The 16,690-nt window shown below is 45.4% G+C and overlaps 1 pseudogene; it reads right to left on the reverse strand.

Annotated features, from left to right (window-relative positions):
- Window positions 1-272: 272 nt before the first annotated feature.
- Window positions 273-1,351, reverse strand: LOC125548238 (annotated as a pseudogene).
- Window positions 1,352-16,690: the final 15,339 nt, after the last annotated feature.

Genomic DNA, 16,690 nt, shown 5'->3' on the forward strand with positions numbered 1-16,690 from the left:
GTGCAACGAGGACATAACTCGGATGATCCACCCTCTGGACATAACCCGGACTATCCACCCTCTAGTTAGTGTTTCCTTTTAAAGTTATATTTGTTCCTTTTTCTATGCTGGGTGCCTTTGGCTCGAAGGAAATAGCAACTTGTGAATGGATTAAGAATTCTAATTGCCCATATTTGTTTATTACTAGTTCACTGCATTGTCAAACAATTGATAGTACCACAAACATATATAGGAAAACCTGTATTCAATAAAATGTTTATGGTCATTTTGAATAGAAAAAAGTCCATTTTATTCCCTTGAAGAAAATGGGTGGTTCGCATAACCCCTGAACTTTTTTTCAGAGCTCTTAATCCTCTGATCTAACCAATCCCGTTCGGAAATCGTCATTGGTGGGTTAGCATGGTGGTTTTGCTGACATGGATGAGGTCAAAGCAGTTTGTTGACAAATGGGGCCACGTCGTCAGGCGAGGACTTTGAGGTCGGGCGGCTTCGGGAGCTCTCACCGGTGGCAATGGCCGGCAGAGGCCGGCAACGACACTATCATCTCCAGGGATTCGAGGCAGACTGACTGTTGTACGCCTCGCTTACTCGCAACGGCCAGAGCTGAGGCAGCATTGTTCCTGAGTGGGGGCCGGAGTTGGAGCTCGACGGGAAGCTCGTTTTTGTCGGTCATCTCTGAAATTGAAAGGGGGAAAGAGTGAGAGGCGAGGGAAGGATGCTAAAGCCTCTAGGAAGTTGTCGACGGACGCTCTCCATTGCCGGAATTGGGGAAATGTTCGCGGCGACTTCGCCGGAGCCGAGGAAGGAGATGGTCTCGGGCCAATTCGTTCCAAGGGGAGGACCAGCTTGTTGGCGCGATTCGGGAGAGGCACTTCAAGGCCGTCGACGTCAAGCACAAGGGCGGTGGCGACTGGCGACGGAACAGAGCAGAACCTTCCCGGGCGCCTCGTGGCAGCCACATCGAGCGCCGCCGCCTGCTTCTTCGCGTGCTGCCTCTTGATGATGCTCCCCGGCTGCTCTAGCGCGGGCGGCAGCGCAAAGGCGCTGCAGGACAGCAGGAGGCGACGGCCGCGACCACCTGCGGGCTCAGCACGATCAGCATGGCTGCTGGTGGCGCCGGCCGCTCCATTGGTGATGGGCGTGCCGGTAGACTGCTCCACGGGCGCGGCCATCTTGGTGTGCAGCTGCAGCCTCGGCACCTCACAAGCTTCCTGGCATCTCTCCTGGGAACCTGCGGGGCGGCCTTCAACTCCATGGATCTGATGCTAGCTTGCTCATCTAGGGTGTGTTTGGTTCGGAAACGAAGTGTAATGGAATGTCATAGTTCCGTTCTACTAGAATGGGTCGGTTCCATCTCTGTGTTTGGTAAAGACAATTCAAAGGAATGGAATGGTTATATTTTGATGTTTGGTTTAAGGGATGAAATGAGATGAATTTGTTCAGTAAAATAAAATTGCTGAATAAAATGGTCATCTATCAATCCATCCATACAACAAAGGCTTGAGCACGCTCCATCTCAAATAAATAAAAGGCTTGAGCACGCTTTGCCAGAAACAAATCGCAGAGAACTGAAGGAGTGTGAGTTCATCCATCCACGCATGCAGTAGATTGCAGAACAGAACCAGGAAAGAAACGAATCAGACTCAAATCGCAGAGTTCAACAACAGCCACCCTGCACAAGATCCAAGCATGTTCAGGCGCGGTCAACGGCCAGCGCTGGGAGCAGCTACTCCGTCAAGCGCGGCGGCATGGAGCTTCCCGGCATGGGGCCTGGCGCGACGCAGTTCGCCGTCACCCGCGCGGACCCGAGCTAATTCACGGTGACCTATATGGCCTTCACGACCGCCTTGGAAGCTCATTGATGGGGGCATGCAGGGCGTCGAAATCGGGCCCTGCAGCGGGGCGGTCTGGACGAGGGGGCGCGTGCTCCCAGCGGCGGCGGCGGCGTGTGCTTCCGACGGCGGCGGCTACCCGAGAGGTCGCGCGAGGAAGGGAAAGAGGGAACACGAGATGCAGTCGTGGGAGGAAGAGGAGCGGTTCCGCGTGGTCCGCTCGATTTGGAGAGACCGCGGGGAACGGCATAAACAGCGAATATGCCATTCCAGGAACGAGTGGGTTCTGACTCCTCAGATCAACCAAACACAAGAATGGGCTATAGGAACGGAACGGACCCATGCCGTTCCATTTGGTGACAGAAACCAAACACACCCCTAAAGTCGCTTGCTTCTTGTTCATTTATTTCTGTACCCTCATCTGACAACATGGCCCCATTAGTCAACAAACCACTTTTTTTGCGGGGAAGTCAACAAACCACTTTGATCTCATCCACATCAGCAAACCGCCTTAGCAAACCCATAAAAACAACTTATGCACGGTATTGATTAGATTAGGGGGTCAAATGAGCCAAAAGAGGAAAAAATATTCCTACATTCCATCTAAATATTTCTACAACTAAGGTTACACCAGAGTTCCCTCCCCTCCCCTCTCGCGAACGCCCCACTCCTAGGGTTCCCTCGCCGCCGCCGGCTCCCCCGCGCGGGGCCGCCGCCGCCGCCGGAGCCCGTCGCCGCCGCTAGCCGAAGCCCGCTCCCGTACCCCTCCCTTCCCTTCCCCGTACCCCCGCGTGGCCTCCCCGGGCGGGGCGACCGGGGGCCCCTTCGCCGCTCCTCTCCAGCGCCCCTCCCCCGCCCCTGCCTCCTCCCGCCGCCGCCAACGAGCGCCGCCGGGCCTCGGCCGCGTGGTGCTGGCGGCGGTGGGCCTGTCCTTCCCCACACGTGGCTCCCTCCTGATCAGACGGTGGTGGCCTGCGGTGGTGCTCCTCGGCCGGCATCGGTGCGGCCCGTCGGTGGTGGTGTTGCGGGCCCGGTGGCTCTTGACACGGCAGTGCGGCCGTTGGCCATGGGGCGACGCGGTGGTGCTGTGGCTGGCGGCGCCAGCCCAACCCAGATGGAGGGCCCATCTGGGTTGGGCGGGCCGGTGGCTTGTGTTGGGGAACGTAGTAATTTCAAAAAAGTTCCTACGCAACGCAGGATCATGGTGATGCATAGCAACGATAGGGGAGAGTGTTGTCTACGCACCCTCGTAGACCGTTCGCGGAAGCGTTATATCAACGCGGTTGATGTAGTTGTACGTCTTCACGATACGACCGATCCAAGTACCGAAAGCACGGCACCTCCGAGTTCTGCACATGTTCGGCTCGGTGACGTCCTCGCCTTCTCGATCCAGCAAGAGGGGCGAAGTAGTAGATGAGTTCCGGCAGCACGACAGCGTGGTGACGGTGTTGGTGAAGAACAATCTTCGCAGGGCTTTGCCTAAGCACTACAAAAACTATGAGAGGATAAACTAGAGGGGACGGGGTTGCCGGCACACGGCTTGGTGTTTCTTGATGTGTCTTGGGTGCCAGCCCTACCCCTCTATTTATATGTTGAGCTCTGGGGTCGAAACTTGGAGCAAAAGCCTCCACAAAGTCGGTTTCACCCGAAAGGCAAGAGTCCTTCTCGGACTCCAGGGCCAGACGCCAGGGTTCCCGGCATCTGGACCCAGGCGTCTGGCCCCTGGACTCCGCAAAACTTCCTTTTGTGCTTTCCAAAAACCTTGTGGGCTTTCCCCTTTGGCCCAAATAAAGTGTTCTCGTACCCAAACATTTCGGGAAACATCCGGAACCCCTTCCGGTGAATCCCGGAACCCTTCCGGTGACCAAACACTATTATCCCATATATCAAACTTTATCTCCGGACCATTCCGGAGTTCCTCGTCATGTCCGTGATCTCATCCCGGACTCCGAACAACATTCGGTCACCAACATACATAACTCATATAGTACTATATCGTCAACGAACGTTAAACGTGCGGACCCTACGGGTTCGAGAACTATGTAGACATGACCGAGACACCTCCCTGGTCAATAACCAATAGCGGGACCTGGATGCCCATATTGGCTCCTACATATTCTACGAAGATCTTTATCGGTCAGACTGCATAACAACATACGTTGTTCCCTTTGTCATCGGTATGTTACTTGCCCGAGATTAGGTCGTCGGTATCTCAATACCTAGTTCAATCTCGTTACCTGCAAGTCTCTTTACTCGTTCCGTAATACATCATCCCACAACTAACTCATTAGTTGCAATGCTTGCAAGGCTTATAGTGATGTGCATTACTGAGTGGGCCCAGAGATACCTCTCCGACAATCGGAGTGACAAATCCTAATCTCGAAATACGCCAACCCAACAAGTACCTTCGGAGACACCTGTAGAGCACCTTTATAATCACCCAGTTATGTTGTGACGTTTGGTAGCACACAAAGTGTTCCTCCGGTAAACAGGAGTTGCATAATCTCATAGTCATAGGAACATGTATAAGTCATGAAGAAAGCAATAGCAACAAACTAAACGATCAAGTGCTAAGCTAACGGAATGAGTCAAGTCAGTCACATCATTCTCTATTGACATGATCCCGTTAATGAAATGACAACTCATGACTATGGTTAGGAAACATAACCATCTTTGATCAACGAGCTAGTCAAGTAGAGGCATACTAGTGACACTCTGTTTGTCTATGTATTCACACATGTATTATGTTTCCAGTTAATACAATTACAGCATGAATAATAAACATTTATCATGATATAAGGAAATAAATAATAACTTTATTATTGCCTCTAGGGCATATTTCCTTCAGTCTCCCACTTGCACTAGAGTCAATAATCTAGTTCACATCACCATGTGATTTAATACCAATAGTCCACATCACCATGTGATTAACACCCATAGTTCACATCGACATGTTACCAACACCCAAAGGGTTTACTAGAGTCAATAATCTAGTTCACATAGCTATGTGATTAACACCCAAAGAGTACTAAGGTGTGATCATGTTTTGCTTGTGAGAGAAGTTTAGTCAACGGGTCTGCCACATTCAGATCCGTAAGTATTTTGCAAATTTCTATGTCAACAATGCTCTGCACGGAGCTATTCTAGCTAAATTGCTCCCACTTTCAATATGTATCCAGATTGAGATCTAGAGTCATCTGGATCAGTGTCAAAATTTGCATCTACGTAACCCTTTACGACGAACCTTTTGTCACCTCCATAATCGAGAAACATATCCTTATTCCACTAAGGATAATTTTGACCGCTGTCCAATGATCTACTCCTAGATCACTATTGTACTCCCTTGCCAAAAACAGTGTAGGGTATACAATAGATCTGGTACATAGCATGGCATATTTTATAGAACCTATGGCCAAGGCATAGGGAATGACTTTCATTCTCTTTCTATCTTCTGCCATGGTCGGGCTTTGAGTCTTACTCAGTTCACACCTTTTAACATAGGCAAGAACTCTTTCTTTGACTGTTCCATTTTGAACTACTTCAAAATCTTGTCAAGGTATGTACTCATTGAAAAACTTATCAAGCGTTTTGATCTATCTCTATAGATCTTGATGCTCAATATGTAAGCAGCTTTACTGAGGTCTTTCTTTGAAAAACTCCTTTCAAACACTCCTTTATGCTTTGCAGAATAATTCTACATTATTTCCGATCAACAATATGTCATTCACATATACTTATCAGAAATGTTGTAGTGCTCCCACTCACTTTCTTGTAAATACAGGCTTCATCACAAGTCTGTATAAAACTATATGCTTTGATCAACTTATCAAAGCGTATATTCCAACTCCGAGATGCTTGCACCAGTCCATAGATGGATCGCTGGAGCTTGCATATTTTGTTAGCACCTTTAGGATTGACAAAACTTTCTTGTTGCATCATATACAACTCTTCTTTAATAAATCCATTAAGGAATGTAGTTTTGTTTATCCATTTGCCAGATTTCATAAAATGTGGCAATTGCTAACATGATTCGGACAGACTTAAGCATAGATACGAGTGAGAAACTCTCATCGTAGTCAACACCTTGAACTTGTCGAAAACCTTTTGCGACAATTTTAGCTTTGTAGATAGTAACACTACTATCAGCGTCCGTCTTCTTCTTGAAGATCCATTTAATCTCAATGGCTCGCCGACCAATGGGCAAGTCAATCAAAGTCCATACTTTGTTCTCATACATGGATCTCATCTCAGATTTCATGGCCTCAAGCCATTTCGCGGAATCTGGGCTCATCATCATTTCCTCATAGTTCATAGGTTCGTCATGGTCAATTAACATGACCTCCAGAACAGGATTACCGTACCACTCTAGTGCGTATCTTACTCTGGTTGACCTACGAGGTTCGGTAGTAACTTGATCTGAAGTTACATGATCATCATCATTAGCTTCCTCACTAATTGGTGTAGGAGTCATAGAAACAGATTTCTGTGATGATCTACTTTCCAATAAGGGAGCAGGTACAGTTACCTCATCAAGTTCTACTTTCCTCCCACTCACTTCTTTCGAGAGAAACTCCTTCTCTAGAAAGGATCCATTCTCAGCAACGAATGTCTTGCCTTCGGATCTGTGATAGAAGGTGTACCCAACTGTCTCCTTTGGGTATCCTATGAAGACACATTTCTCCGATTTGGGTTTGAACTTATCAGGATGAAACTTTTTCTTATAAGCATCGTAACCCCAAACTTTAAGAAATGACAACTTTGGTTTCTTGCCAAACCACAGTTCATACGGTGTCGTCTCAATGGATTTAGATGGTGCCCTTTTTAACGTGAATGCAGCTGTCTCTAATGCATAACCCCAAAAAATATAGTGGTTAATCAGTAAGAAACATCATAGATTGCACTATATCCAATAATAGTACGGTTATGACGTTCAGACACATCATTATACTGTGGTGTTCCAGGTGGCGTGAGTAGTGAAACTACTTCACATTGTTTTAACTGAAGGCCAAACTCGTAACTCAAATATTTTACTTCTGCGATCATATCGTAGAAACTTTTATTTTTGTTACGATGATTCTCCACTTCACTCTGAAATCCTTTGAACTTTTCAAATGTTTCAGACTTGTGTTTCCAAAATGCCCGAGGTGGTGGTGGTGATTGTGGATCGGGAGAAATCCCTGTCGGCCTGGCCGACACTGATGCGATGACGCCTGCGGGCACCGTTGGACCTTCCTGAGGGGCATCGGGTATACCCCTTCCCCACTATCCCTCGCGTACAGGGGGAAACCCTAGAACTTGTTCGGGCAACAGCGGCGGCATCGTCGCACTCCCTCTTGAGGGTGTTGCTTGGGGCGCGGTGCTTCGGGATGTTGGGAGCGTGGTGGTACTTCTTCGGAGGGTGCAGGGGTTGTCAGACTTGCCTTCTTCGTTGATCTGCCGGTGTCGGCATTTATTTCTCTTTCTTCTTCTTATTTTTATTTTGGGCTTATTTGTGCTGCGGCCCCAGCCAGTTGGATGTATCGGGTGTTTGCTTTATAATATAAAGCGGGGGAACCCTTTTTCTTAAATGAGCCAAAAGAAAAGTGAGAGGGTTATGCGAACCAACCACCTTTTTCAGGCGAGTAAAATGGACTTTTTTCTTTCGAATAACTGGTTGTTTACTATATTAAGCCATGTCATGAGTAAAAATAAAATTTTAACTATTCATTTTCTATTTTGGGGGATGCATCACATATTTATAGGACTCTGATAAGTGACACACATCACGTACGAGCACATGGCAACTCCGGACATTTTTTATGACAAGTTTAGTGACGCGAGGATGACAACTTTAGTGCTTTACTTTATTTTTGACAAAAACGTACCATGTGTGATGAAGACATGACTACCTTGGATACGACTAAAAATATTCCATGCAACATATTTGTGAGGTGATTTCTAATACAAACTATGCAATAATTTATTTATATTATTTAGGACAAAAATTCTTCATGGACTTTCGTGCCATGCCTAATTGCACGTGTATGAGACACTTATACAAATTATGTGTGAAGATAAAGGATAAGGAGATGATTAGATGTTGTTTAAGAAGTCCTTTCACGTCACTTTTGGCCCAAAAAAGATAGAGACCAAGTCTCTCACGTTCTGGACTTAGATTCGGACTACATAGACATACCTAAATTCAAACTTTCACAACACTTGCATCCAGACTTCGAATTGGGTGAATTTTTTGTTGTTGGAAAGCATATCTCGTGCACTTTTCAAACCAATTGGACTCGCCTTCAAATTCATCAGGAGCGTGGATATATGGCCGAAATAGTCTGACGCTGTAGCAAAATCTGATTCAAACAGTCCAAAGGTGTTGCGTCACCTCTACTTGGGCCTATGCGCTTTGTACGACCCAGGGTTAGTTTTAGCCTGCCTTGGGACGTCCTTCCACCTTCTTGGCCGCCACCCCTTGCTCATATATAACTAAATCAATCTAGTAAAAAAATTCTTGGGTTTTAATTAGTTAAAAGTTAACCATTGCTGCAACTTAGTGTACTTCGTTTGTGTCCAACGACTAAACCAAGAACGCTTTGAAACCTCACTTTTATCAATACTTCATACATATTCGCAATATTCATATTGCTTTATCATATTCTTGCTCGTTCTTCGATTGCTTGCAGGAATAGATCTTCGTGGCCAGGTTGATTGTGCTTCAATCATCGTCAGAAACCTCAGGAGATTGGTTTAGCGATTGCTAAGGCGCAATATTGTGCATGTTTGTAGTCGAATTGTCAAAGTCGACTCCACCAAATCGATAGTTATCATATCATCGAAAGATCGGGACCCTTGCCTCTATCAATCTGACAATGAAATTTTCCATCTTTTTTAAAACAAAACATTGATAACCCACAAGTATAGAGGATCAACTATAGCCTCTTTTGATAAGTAAGAGTATCGAACCCAACGAGGAGCTAAAGGTAGAACAAATATTCCCTCAAGTTTTATCGACCACGATACAACTCTATGCACGCTTGATGTTTGCTTTACCTAGAACAATTATAAAACTAGAAGTACTTTGTAGGTATAACGGGATAGGTTTGCAAGAATATAAAGAGCACGTAAATAAAAACTAGGGGCTGTTTTAGGTAAAGAAGCAATAAAGTTAGTATAGCGAGTGTGGAAAAGTGGTGGTAGGAGTTGCGAAATTGTCCCTAAGCAATTGACTATGTTACTAGACCGATAGCAAGTTTTATGTGGGAGAGGCCACTGCTAGCATGTCATCCCTAACATGGAATTCTATGCACTTATGATTGGAACTATTAGCAAGCATCCGCAACTACTAACGTTCATTAAGGTAAAACCCAACCATAGCATTAAGATATATTGATTCCCCCTTCAATCTCGTATGCATCAATTTCTATGCTAGGTTGAAGCTTCTGTCACTCTTTCCCTCCAATACATAGTCCTATCAACATAAAACTAACCCTATGGTGTGATCCACGCGCGCGCTCATATGATGGGCACCAAAGGACAACAACATAACCACAAGAAAATTAAACCAATCATAGCAATTCACCAATCACCGATAGGACAACAAAAATCTACTCAGACAGCATAGGATGAACACATCATTGGATAATAATATGAAGCAAAAAAGCACCATGTTCAAGTAGAGGGTACATCGGGTTGCGGGAGAGTGAACCGCTGTGGATATATGGGGGAAGGTGATGAAGATGTTGGTGAAGATGACAGAGGTGTTGGTGTAGATTGCGGTGACGATGATGGCCCCGGCGGCGTTCCGGCGCCACCGGGAGAGAGGGGGAGAGAGACCCCCTTCTTCTTCTTCTTCCTTGACCTTCTCCTTAGATGGGAGAAGGGTTTCCCCTCTGGTCCATGGCCTCCATGGCATGGGAGGGGCGAGAGCCCCTCCGAGATTGGATCTGTCTCTCTGTCTATCTCTGTTTCCGCGTTCCCTGATTCTGCCCTTTCACCGTTTCTTAAATTCCCGGAGATCCGTAACTCCGATTGGGCTGAAATTTGTACACGATTTTTATCCGGATATTAGCTTTCTTGCGGCGAAAGAAGGGCACCAACCTCCTTATGGGGTGGTCACGAGGGCCCAGGGCGCGCCTGACCCCCTAGGGCGCGCCCCTACCTCGTGGCCCCCTCGGGCATCGTCTCGCGTTGATTCTTCTTCCCAAAAATCACATATATTCCAAAAAAAATCTCCATCAGTTTTTATCCCATTTAGACTCCGTATATGGATTTTCTGCGAAACAAAAAAACATGCAACAAACAGGAATTGGCACTGGACACTGGATCAATATGTTAGTCCCAAAAATTGAAGGAAATATGCCCTAGAGGCAATAATAAAGTTATTATTTATTTCCTTATATCATGATAAATGTTTATTATTCATGCTAGAATTGTATTAACTGGAAACATAATACATGTGTGAATACATAGACAAACTTAGTGTCACTAGTATGCCTCTACTTGACTAGCTCGTTAATCAAAGATGGTTATGTTTCCTAACCATGAACAAAGTGTTGTTATTTGATTTACGAGGTCACATCATTAGTTGAATGATCTGATTGACATGACCCATTCCATTAGCTTAGCACCCGATCGTTTAGTATGTTGCTATTTCTTTCTTCATGACTTATACATGTTCCTATGACTATGAGATTATGCAACTCCCGTTTACCGGAGGAACACTTTGTGTACTACCAAATGTCACAACGTAACTGGGTGATTATAAAGGAGCTCTACAGGTGTCTCCAAAGGTAGATGTTGGGTTGGCGTATTTCGAGAATAGGATTTGTCACTCCGATTGTCGGAGAGGTATCTCTGGGCCCTCTCGGTAATGCACATCACATAAGCCTTGCAACCATTGCAACTAATGAGTTAGTTGCGGGATGATGTATTACGGAACGAGTAAAGAGACTTGCCGGTAACGAGATTAAACTAGGTATTGGATACCAACGATCGAATCTCGGGCAAGTAACATACCGATGACAAAGGGAACAACATATGTTGTTATGCGGTCTGACCAATAAAGATCTTCGTAGAATATGTAGGAGCCAATATGGGCATCCAGGTCCCACTATTGGTTATTGACCGAAGACGTGTCTCGGTCATGTCTACATTGTTCTCGAACCGTAGGGTCCGCACGCTTAACGTTACGATGACAGTTATTATGAGTTTATGCATTTTGATGTACCGAAGTTAGTTTGAAGTCCTGGATGTGATCACGGACATGACGAGGAGTCTCGAAATGGTCGAGACATAAAGATTGATATATTGGAAGCCTATATTTGGACATCGGAAGTGTTCCGGGTGAAATCGGGATTTTACCGGAGTACCGGGAGGTTACCGGAACCCCCCGGGAGCCATATGGGCCTTAATGGGCTTTAGTGGAAAGGAGAAAGGGGCAGCCCAAGGTGGCCGCGCACCTCCCCCCTCCCCTAGTCCTATTAGGACTAGGAGAGGTGGCTGGCCCCCCTCTCTCTCTTTCCCCCTCGGGGAATCCTAGTCCAACTAGGATTGGGGGGGGGGAGTCCTACTCCCGGTAGGAGTAGGACTCCTCCTGTGCCCTCCTCCTGGCCGGCGGCCCCCTCCCCTTGGCTCTTTTATATATGGAGGCAGGGGGGCACCCTAGGACACAAGTCGATCCACGTGATCGTTCCTTAGCCGTGTGCGGTGCCCCCTGCCACCATATTCCACCTCGGTCATATCGTTGTAGTGCTTAGGCGAAGCCCTGCATCGGTAGAACATCAAGATCGTCACCACGCCGTCGTGCTGACGGAACTCTTCCCCGACGCTTTGCTGGATCGGAGCCCGGGGATCGTCATCGAGCTGTACGTGTGCTAAGAACTCGGAGGTGCCGGAGTAACGGTGCTTGGATCGGTCGGATCGGGAAGACGTACGACTACTTCCTCTACATTGTGTCAACGCTTCCGCAGTCGGTCTGCGTGGGTACGTAGACAACACTCTCCCCTCTCGTTGCTATGCATCACCATGATCTTGCGTGTGCGTAGGAATTTTTTTTGAAATTACTACGAAACCCAATAGTGGTATCAGAGCCTAGGTTTTATATGTTGATGTTATATGCACGAGTAGAACACAAGTGAGTTGTGGGCGATATAAGTCATACTGCCTACCAGCATGTCATACTTTGGTTCGGCGGCATTGTTGGACGAGACGACCCGGACCAACATTACGCGTACGCTTACGCGAGACCGGTTCCCCCGATGTGCTTTGCACATAGGTGGCTTGCGGGCGACTGTCTCTCCAACTTTAGTTGAACCGAGTATGGCTACGCCCGGTCCTTGCGAAGGTTAAAACAGAGTCTATTTGACAAACTATCGTTGTGGTTTTGATGCGTAGGTGAGATTGGTTCTTGCTTAAGCCCGTAGCAGCCACGTAAAACTTGCAACAATAAAGTAGAGGACGTCTAACTTGTTTTTGCAGGGCATGTTATGATGTGATATGGTCAAGGCATGATGCTGAATTTTAATGTATGAGATGATCATGTTTTGTAACCGAGTTATCGGCAATCGGCAGGAGCCATATGGTTGTCGCTTTATTGTATGAAATGCAATCGCGATGTAATGCTTTACTTTATCACTAAACGGTAGCGATAGTCGTGGAAGCACAAGCTTGGTGAGACGACAACGATGCTACGATGGAGATCAAGGTGTCACGCCGATGACGATGGTGATCACGATGGTGCTTCGGAGTTGGAGATCACAAGCACAAGATGATGATGGCCATATCATATCACTTATATTGATTGCATGTGATGTTTATCTTTTTATGCATCTTATCTTGCTTTGATTGACGGTAGCATTATAAGATGATCTCTCACTAAATTATCAAGAAGTGTTCTCCCTGAGTATGCACCGTTGCCAAAGTTCGTCGTGCCCAGACACCACGTGATGATCGGGTGTGATAAGCTCTACGTCCATCTACAACGGGTGCAAGCCATTTTTGCACACGCAGAATACTCAGGTTAAACTTGACGAGCCTAGCATATGCAGATATGGCCTTGGAACACGGAGACCGAAAGGTCGAGCGTGAATCATATAGTAGATATGATCAACATAAACGATGTTCACCATTGAAAACTACTCCATCTCATGTGATGATCGGTTATGGTTTAGTTGATTTGGATCACGTGATCACTTAGAGGATTAGAGGGATGTCTATCTAAGTGGGAGTTCTTAAGTAATTTGATTAATTGAACTTAAAATTATCATGAACTTAGTACCTGATAGTATCTTGCTTGTTTATGTTGATTGTAGATAGATGGCTCGTGCTGTTGTTCCGTTGAATTTTAATGCGTTCCTTGAGAAAGCAAAGTTGAAAGATGATGGTAGCAATTACACGGACTGGGTCCGTAACTTGAGGATTATCCTCATTGCTGCTCAGAAGAATTACGTCCTGGAAGCACCGCTGGGTGCCAGGCCTGCTGCTGGAGCAACACCAGATGTTATGAACGTCTGGCAGAGCAAAGTTGATGACTACTCGATAGTTCAGTGTGCCATGCTTTACGGCTTAGAATCGGGACTTCAACGACGTTTTGAACGTCATGGAGCATATGAGATGTTCCAGGAGTTGAAGTTAATATTTCAAGCAAATGCCCGAATTGAGAGATATGAAGTCTCCAATAAGTTCTATAGCTGCAAGATGGAGGAGAACAGTTCTGTCAGTGAGCATATACTCAAAATGTCTGGGTATAATAATCACTTGATTCAGATGGGAGTTAATCTTCCAGATGATTGCGTCATTGACAGAATTCTCCAATCACTGCCACCAAGCTACAAGAGCTTCGTGATGAACTATAATATGCAAGGGATGAATAAGACTATTCCCGAGCTCTTCGCGATGCTGAAAGCAGCGGAGGTAGAAATCAAGAAGGAGCATCAAGTGTTGATGGTCAACAAGACCACTAGTTTCAAGAAAAAGGGCAAAGGGAAGAAGAAGGGGAACTTCAAAAAGAACGGCAAGCAAGTTGCTACTCAAGAGAAGAAACCCAAGCCTGGACCTAAGCCTGAAACTAAGTGCTTCTATTGCAAGCAGACTGGTCACTGGAAGCGGAACTGCCCCAAGTATTTGGCGGATAAGAAGGATGGCAAGGTGAACAAAGGTATATGTGATATACATGTTATTGATGTGTACCTTACTAGAGCTCGCTGTAGCACCTGGGTATTTGATACTGGTTCTGTTGCTAATATTTGCAACTCGAAACAGGGACTACGGATTAAGCGAACACTGGCAAAGGACGAGGTGACGATGCGTGTAGGAAACGGTTCCAAAGTCGATGTGATCGCGGTCGGCACGCTACCTCTACATCTACCTTCGGGATTAATATTAGACCTAAATAATTGTTATTTGGTGCCAGCGTTGAGCATGAACATTATATCTGGATCTTGTTTGATGCGAGACGGTTATTCATTTAAATCAGAGAATAATGGTTGTTCTATTTTTATGAGTAATATCTTTTATGGTCATGCACCTTTGAGGAGTGGTCTATTTTTGATGAATCTCGATAGTATTAACACACATATTCATAATGTTGAAGCCAAAAGATGCAGAGTTGATAATGACAGTGCAACTTATTTGTGGCACTGCCGTTTAGGTCATATCGGTATAAAGCGCATGAAGAAACTCTATACTGATGGACTTTTGGAACCACTTGATTTTGAATCACTTGGTACTTGCGGACCGTGCCTCATGGGCAAGATGACTAAAACACCGTTCTCCGGTACTACGGAGAGAGCAACAGATTTGTTGGAGATCATACATACAGATGGATGTGGTCCGATGAATATTGAGGCTCGTGGCGGATATCGTTATTTTCTCACCTTCACAGATGACTTAAGCAGATATGGGTATATCTACTTAATGAAACATAAGTCTGAAACATTTGAAAAGTTCAAAGAATTTTAGAGTGAAGTTGAAAATCATCATAACAAGAAAATAAAGTTTCTACGATCTGATCGTGGAGGAGAATATTTGAGTTACGAGTTTGGTGTACATTTGAAAAATTATGGAATAGTTTCGCAACTCACGCCACCCGGAACACCACAACGCAATGGTGTTTCCGAACGTCGTAATCGTACTTTACTAGATATGGTGCGATCTATGATGTCTCTTACTGATTTACCGCTATCGTTTTGGGGTTATGCTTTAGAGACGGCTGCATTCACGTTAAATAGGGCACCATCAAAATCCGTTGAGACGACGCCTTATGAACTATGGTTTGGCAAGAAACCAAAATTGTCGTTTCTTAAAGTTTGGGGCTGCGATGCTTATGTGAAAAAGCTTCAACCTGATAAGCTCGAACCCAAATCGGAGAAATGTGTCTTCATAGGATACCCAAAGGAGACTGTTGGGTACACCTTCTATCACAGATCCGAAGGCAAGACATTCATTGCTAAGAATGGATCCTTTCTAGAGAAGGAGTTTCTCTCGAAAGAAGTGAGTGGGAGGAAAGTAGAACTTGACGAGGTAACTGTACCTGCTCCCTTATTGGAAGGTAGTACATCACAGAAAACTGTTTCTGCGACACCTATACCAATTAGTGAGGAAGCTAATGATGATGATCATGAAACTTCAGGACAAGATACTACTGAACCTCATAGATCAACCAGAGCGAGATCCGCACCAGAGTGGTACGGTAATCCTATTCTGGAAATCATGCTGCTAGATCATGATGAACCTACGAACTATGAAGAAGCGATGGTGAGCCCAGATTCCGCAAAATGGCTTGAAGCCATGAAATCTGAGATGGGATCCATGTATGAGAACAAAGTATGGACTTTGGTTGACTTGCCCGATGATCGGCAAGCAATTGAGAATAAATGGATCTTCAAGAAGAAGACTGACGCTGATGGTAATGTTACTGTCTACAAAGCTCGACTTGTCGCAAAAGGTTTTCGACAAGTTCAAGGGGTTGACTACGATGAGACCTTCTCACCCGTAGCGATGCTTAAGTCTGTCCGAATCATGTTAGCAATTGCCGCATTTTATGATTATGAAATTTGGCAGATGGATGTCAAAACTGCATTCCTGAATGGATTTCTGGAAGAAGAGTTGTATATGATGCAACCGGAAGGTTTTGTCAATCCAAAGGGAGCTAACAAAGTGTGCAAGCTCCAGCGATCCATTTATGGACTGGTGCAAGCCTCTCGGAGTTGGAATAAACGCTTTGATAGTGTGATCAAAGCATTTGGTTTTATATAGACTTTCGGAGAAGCCTGTATTTACAAGAAAGTGAGTGGGAGCTCTGTAGCATTTCTGATATTATATGTGGATGACATATTACTGATTGGAAATGATATAGAATTTCTGGATAGCATAAAGGGATACTTGAATAAGAGTTTTTCAATGAAAGATCTCGGTGAAGCTGCTTACATATTAGGCATAAAGATCTATAGAGATAGATCAAGATGTTTAATTGGACTTTCACAAAGCACATACCTTGACAAGATTTTGAAGAAGTTCAAAATGGATCAAGCAAAGAAAGGGTTCTTGCCTGTGTTACAGGGTGTGAAGTTGAGTCAGACTCAATGCCCGACCACTGCAGAAGATAGAGAGAAAATGAAAGATGTTCCCTATGCTTCAGCCATAGGCTCTATCATGTATGCAATGCTGTGTACCAGACCTGACGTGTGCCTTGCTATAAGTTTAGCAGGGAGGTACCAAAGTAATCCAGGAGTGGATCACTGGACAGCGGTCAAGAACATCCTGAAATACCTGAAAAGGACTAAGGATATGTTTCTCGTATATGGAGGTGACAAAGAGCTCACCGTAAAAGGTTACGTTGATGCAAGCTTTGACATTGATCCGGACGATTCTAAATC

This window comes from Triticum urartu, chromosome 3, assembly GCF_003073215.2.
Source record: "Triticum urartu cultivar G1812 chromosome 3, Tu2.1, whole genome shotgun sequence".
NCBI lineage: Eukaryota > Viridiplantae > Streptophyta > Magnoliopsida > Poales > Poaceae > Triticum > Triticum urartu.